The following is a 5,852-nucleotide window of genomic DNA, read 5'->3' on the forward strand; positions in this document are numbered from 1 at the left end:
TTGCCTCAATGGGAGTTTCACAGGAGCGGCTACACACACACACACACACACACACACACACACACACACACACACACACACACACACACACACACCGGACTGGGATTGAAAACATGGCTGCGGCCGAGCGTGCAGCAAATTTACGGAAGTGAGGTATGTCTTCATTCTCGAGCTTTAAAAAAAAAAAAGAWGAAGCAGCTGTTTATAAAATGTACCCCTGTTTAGGTGTTTATGYAGAACAGTTCAGCTCGAATTCCTTCGCGCGCACATGAAAAAACGTGCGTGGCCATAATTGTCGGCTGCACACCCAAAAATATTACCCGCAAAGTTATGCGCGGAACAATCAGCTAGCTAGCCGCGGCTAGCCGCTGCTAAACATGCTACCGCTTCTCTCTGCAGCTGAAATATATAAACCTCGGTGAGGCACACAGTTTTTTGTAGTTTGTTGCCTTAAGTCTGCGTCTTTTTACTGTGCTGTAAACAACGTCCACATCAGTCGTGGAGCCAGCTAGCATGTGACCGATGCCAGTGAAGTTGAAAAGAGGAGCTACATTCAAATTCGACACGATTCTTCTCTGCAGGAAAACTAGTCGAGAAGAACTAGCTAAGGTAACGTTAGCCAAGTTGGCTAACTCATTAATTATAAGAAAAACAGATCATAAACGACTTGCTCACGACTTGTTGGGCACACGGAGTGTTTAGGGTACTATTTTATTTCTGTTCTGCAACAGTTTGCGCATTGGCTTCGGGTCTGTTAATGTTTTATATGTGCCTCGCTGCGAGCTAGCGGTAAGTTAGTTAGCTAATGTTAGCGCTGTAAGCTACATGCTAGATGGAAGTAAGGTTTCCCTGGAAGTTGTGCCGTGCTAACGTTTAGCTTTTCACCCACTGAGCTCCGTGGACTGGTCGCGTGGATTTGCGTGAGAGTGAGACTTTAAATCTTTTCGGRAGTTTACCAGCCTTTAAATTGGTGTTAACCGGCTGCATGTGCGGTTGTGACGCCGTGTTAGTTTTGGTGAGTTTGACAGCATCCTTTATGTCTCCACAACTTGCCTGATTAGCAGGGATGTTTTGGGGTTTGAACGATTCCTGTCGGTACCTATCATGCCAGCAACATTTCGCCGAAATTCTCGTTGCCAGCAGGCCCAATGGAAGTGTTTGAACTTTAGGTCAACAACAGAGATGAACTAGTACAACACAATGGGACTTAACACATTTAGCTCTCACTAACTCGACTGATTGCTCTCAAAAATGTCCACACTTCGCTTTAAATGTCTCTGCTTTTATGTGTGACTGAAGCTAACAGCCTTGGCATCTCAATGTAAAGAGATTTGGGTTATTTTTTTTGTGAAGTACTCATTAAATTGACAATGCACTCAAATCAACACGTGTTACCATTTACTTGACAGCCAAACAAGCTTTCATACTGGAACAGGAAGTGTGTTATTACAGCCCCACATGTCAAGGTAGTAACTTAGTTTTGCTTGTTGATAATTAGTTGATAATTAGTAACCTTTTTATGATTCAAGCCTATATGTTTTATAACCATGTTAGTATTAAAAAATCAGGAGCAGTAAGGCGCATTGGTTCACCAGATTATTAGAGAGATATTACATTCAAGTTTACTTTTAATATATAAACTCACTTTTAAACATTTCTTTTTCTGTATATACTCAGAGTACACACAGTGTCGTATACTTTTTCTCCTCTGAAGATGAGGTGTCTAGCCCTTTTCTGTATTTAATWATTTTTTGTAACATCCTGGTGCAAGTTAGATTTATATATAAAGCCACAATGTAACTAATCTCTTAATTTAAAGGTATTTTTTTTTATTTAAAACACAATTTCATTGTTCAGAACAGCCACATTAGTAAAAGCAAAACTATCATTTTGTGTTAAATGATGACCCTTTTTTATTTTTAACGTTCAGCATTTCTCCTGTTTCAGTTTCAGAATGATATAGTGTGACTAAGTCTTAACATTAACAGAGGGAACTAGTTTTGTGATGTTTAAGTGTGCGTTTTTTTCCAGATTTTCCTTTAAAAAATAAGTTTATTCTTAGCAGCACTGTCATGGTTGAATCTGGTAGTCACTTTCCGGCCATTCCTCCTCTGTGAGGCCTGTTTAACAGTAGYTTGAGCTTGGGCTGAAGTTGGTTGATTTATGACATGGTGTTTTCTTCTATTCATCTGTTTTTAAATATAAAACTGTGCAGTAATTAATTATTGATAGAGGCTTTTCCACTCAGTCCAAGTTAATCATTCAGATGAGGATGTGTGAGCAAATATATTTTCTGTTTCTTTTTTCTCTGCCGAACAGAAAAACTAATTATTTTTTTTGATTTAGTGATTTGTTTTCTTATTTTTGAAGCAGATGTTGTGACTTAATTAGTTTTGTTGTGTTGATTTTGAAGACGAGTGCACTGTCTGAAACAACCTGCCCCCTACTGTCGTCGTTTTGTTTCCAGTTTCTCTTCTTTCTTTCTTTTTCTTTTACGCATCGACAAATCACATCAGCTTTGTCAGCTGGAGTGTTTAGTGGAGTGTGAGTAATGCGTGCATATGGTAATTCTTGTTGCAGGTCACTTTTTTAAGCACAGTTTAGAAGAACAGATTGTGAAACTAAAAGCAAGAATATTCTTATGATTTGATTTTGACACAGCTTCGCCCTGCTGGTGGACAGGATGCTAAAATAAATTAGCTCTTCAGTGGAACACCAGTTGAGCCCGTATTTATTTATTTTTGTCTTGAGGTAAAGTATATCCGTGTCATATTGTCATCTAAAATTATTTATGTACTTCCTTTACTGAGCAAGGATTTTATTGTTGCTTTGTTTTAGATTTACTATTTGGAACTARGGGTGCAACGATACCGAGRATTCATGATTCGGTTCGGTTCAATATTTTTTCGATACAAAAAAAGATAAATTTCCATGCCCTTTTTAACTTGTAATTATTGAAAATAATTATGAACATTTGTTTAACTTCAAAAGTACAGTTTTTAAATTAAATGTTGCTGAAACGGCAAGTTTCTCAGTGGATCTGCGCTCAGAAATGCAGCCTAGGTGGAGTAGTCGAACACAGATCCACTGATCCTTCAACACAGAGCATCTTCAGAAGTTGATAAAATAAATTTTAAAAATCTGTATTGAATGGTTTAATACGGGTTACATGTATTGTTGCAGCCATATTTTGAACATAATGTAGGAGATACTTACCTTTCTGTGTGTTCGTTGAGCTTTTGGATACGTTATTGTGTGTAATAGGGCTGCACGATTTTGTGATTTTTTTTTATTTTATTTTTTTTACCCTGCAATATATATTGCAATATGAAAAAAATATAGGATTTTTCAACAGACGACTTGAATAATACTTAAAATTTTGTTGCCATGTTGTTGACAATGACCTCTTTTTTGTTTTTATTACACATGTTTTTTGTCTATTTGAGTTATTCTTACCTTTTATATTATGTTGGGAGTTCATGTTTCCTGCTATCATGTTCAAACTTGAATTGCATTATACCACTTCCCTTCTTACCTCTGTCTATCTCAGTTTCTGTTTCCTTTATTAGCATTCATGTKTTTTACCTCTTTTCCTCCAGTTCTCTGCGACTTTGCTAATCTTCCTCGTTTTCGTCAAGATCCTAGTCGTCTTCCTCCACAGATCGAGAATTCGCAGACGCTTCTTTGAAAAGCGTCGCCATAATTGTCCCAAAAGTTTCTCAACAAAATGAAAGTTCCAGCCTTTTAATTTGACACGAAGACACCTGCTTCCATTGGCGGAAGCAACCCGTCAAAATAAAAGTCTTAGCACGCAGCCGTTTAGTAGTTTAGTCTGTAGATAAGACGTTGATTTAATTTGCCTGCACCGTGGCAGGACCTGCAGTRTTGCACATAGATGACGATGCTCAAATGATAAATCGTGCAGCTCTAATATGATGAAACCCTAATCTTCTTTTAACTTCAGTCAGCTAAACGTTTACATGTTTATATTTACCCTGAAGGTAATTTAGAAAAGGTTTTACAAACTTCCTTAACATAATGTTTGATGTTGGATTATAAAATTGTACAAAAACTATCTTTTATAATTTGTTTTCCCCCTCTTTGTTCTGCTGTACAACCCTTTTATATAATCTCATGAGTTGGCTGATAAAAACTGTGTGTGTATTTGGTTTTTAAATTGAAGTTAAGCTTKGCTTCAGTTATAAAAAGATTTCTTAATGTTGCCTGATAAAATCCATGACCTTTTATTATTTTTTTATTATTACTGCATAAGGTTGTTTACATAGTACACCTTCCTCAGCAGGATATTGTAGCGTGACTCAGAGGGGCTATTCAAAGACTTTGCTGCTGCTTTAATCATGGTAGGAAGTTCATTGTCATGCTTTGTTTATAATACTTGTCCTTTTAAGCATTTCAATTGTTGCATGTTCCCAAAAGTCTTGAAAGGACTGCAGCCTGTTGGCCCTCAGGCACAAGAGTTTTACAATATAACGACTAACCAAAGTCTGCATCTGAGTTTGATGTAAGAAAAACAATGCGGCAAACCACTTTCTTATTTTGCTCAGGATAAGCAGTAAGCTCTTCTGAGAGGAAATAAATATGCACTTGCTGGAACAATATTGGTATCTTCCTGGAAGAGATGGAGGAAGTGGTGAAWGAAACAAAAGCTACTCACACTGCAGGCAAAAGTGGCCAAAATCTGATGTTTTTTATGATGGTTTCAAAGTCACAAAATCAGTTTTGTTTTTATTTTAAACTACACCCAGGTCACTTTAATATGTGGTACTAAACCAGATATTATTCAATGTTTTTAAAAGCGTTTTTGATCTGAAAGGTCGTCTCATTTCTCCTGACACATCATAGAAGTAGGGGTATGCTGATTGATGCAATTATTGATTTTGTTGGTGCATTTTAAAGCTTCTCCAATTTAGACATGTTAAAAGCTTCCTGAGATGGGAAGATAATTCTCCTGCTACGTTTGCTTTGTTTTACGTAACATTTTGGTTTTTCCATATTGAGATAATTGAATCTAAACCAACATGGTCAACAGTGGTATGTGATCTTATTGATGCTGCTAGCGTGATGCAAATGATACTTGAGGTTGTTTCTGTCCTTAACTGTCATCGCTCCCAGGCGGGAAGCTGAAAGCTCAAATGTAAAAAAGGAAACAAACATGGCAGATAATAATAATTTAATCAATCACACAGCACCTTCAGAAGTGATACACACATGCTGACGTGTTGTGTGATGTTGGGTCACTTCTGGGCCGTAAACTGTTCACACTGAAAGTAGCTGAAGTGTGAGGGGTGGTTGGCTCMTTAATACTCAGCGTCCTGGGTGGAAATTAATGAATATATTATAACACACTTGTATAACTTTGTTTTGTATTTGATAGTTTTGAAAATCATTTGCTGCCCTACTCTGGAGTATTCCATCATTACYGTTGAACCTCTGAGACTGGGTTTACTCAGTTTGATGCAACCTTGAAGTGCCGTGATATCACATCTTTTATAAKAAATATATGCGTTTTTGGATACTTGGACATTAWTGCTATATTGCCCCMCAAAAATCACACYGYTGAGATGAACAGTTGTTGAGATATTCGTATGTCAAGTAACARGAAGTGATGTCAAAGGGGAATRTCTGCATGTGAACAGAGCTTTGCTCCAATACAGCAGACTGTAGAGAAAAATCTGGTGTTTTTTAAGATTATTTTGAGTAGGGCTGCACAATATATCGCAAATTTATTATCATGATAACAGCCAGTGCAATGCATATCGCAAAAAATGCATAAATTGCAATAATTGATTAATTCTAATGTTTGCATTTATGTGGTTTGTCATCATCAGTCT

General features: G+C 37.1%; 1 protein-coding gene across 4 annotated transcripts in view; it reads left to right on the forward strand.

The window, feature by feature from the left end:
* Positions 1 to 47: 47 nt before the first annotated feature.
* The window catches only part of zzz3 (zinc finger, ZZ-type containing 3), a 29,412-nt gene continuing 23,607 nt past the window's right edge, over positions 48 to 5,852 (forward strand). For 3 of the 4 annotated variants that reach the window (XM_014012998.1, XM_014013000.1, XM_014013001.1), the window contains exon 1: positions 48 to 153. The gene's annotated coding sequence lies outside the window, so the exon portion shown is untranslated. Of the gene's footprint in view, positions 154 to 214; positions 610 to 5,852 lie in introns of those variants that run through there. The other variant, XM_014012999.1, reaches the window with a different exon arrangement.

This window comes from Austrofundulus limnaeus, unplaced genomic scaffold (genome assembly GCF_001266775.1).
Source record: "Austrofundulus limnaeus strain Quisiro unplaced genomic scaffold, Austrofundulus_limnaeus-1.0 Scaffold97, whole genome shotgun sequence".
Lineage (NCBI taxonomy): Eukaryota > Metazoa > Chordata > Actinopteri > Cyprinodontiformes > Rivulidae > Austrofundulus > Austrofundulus limnaeus.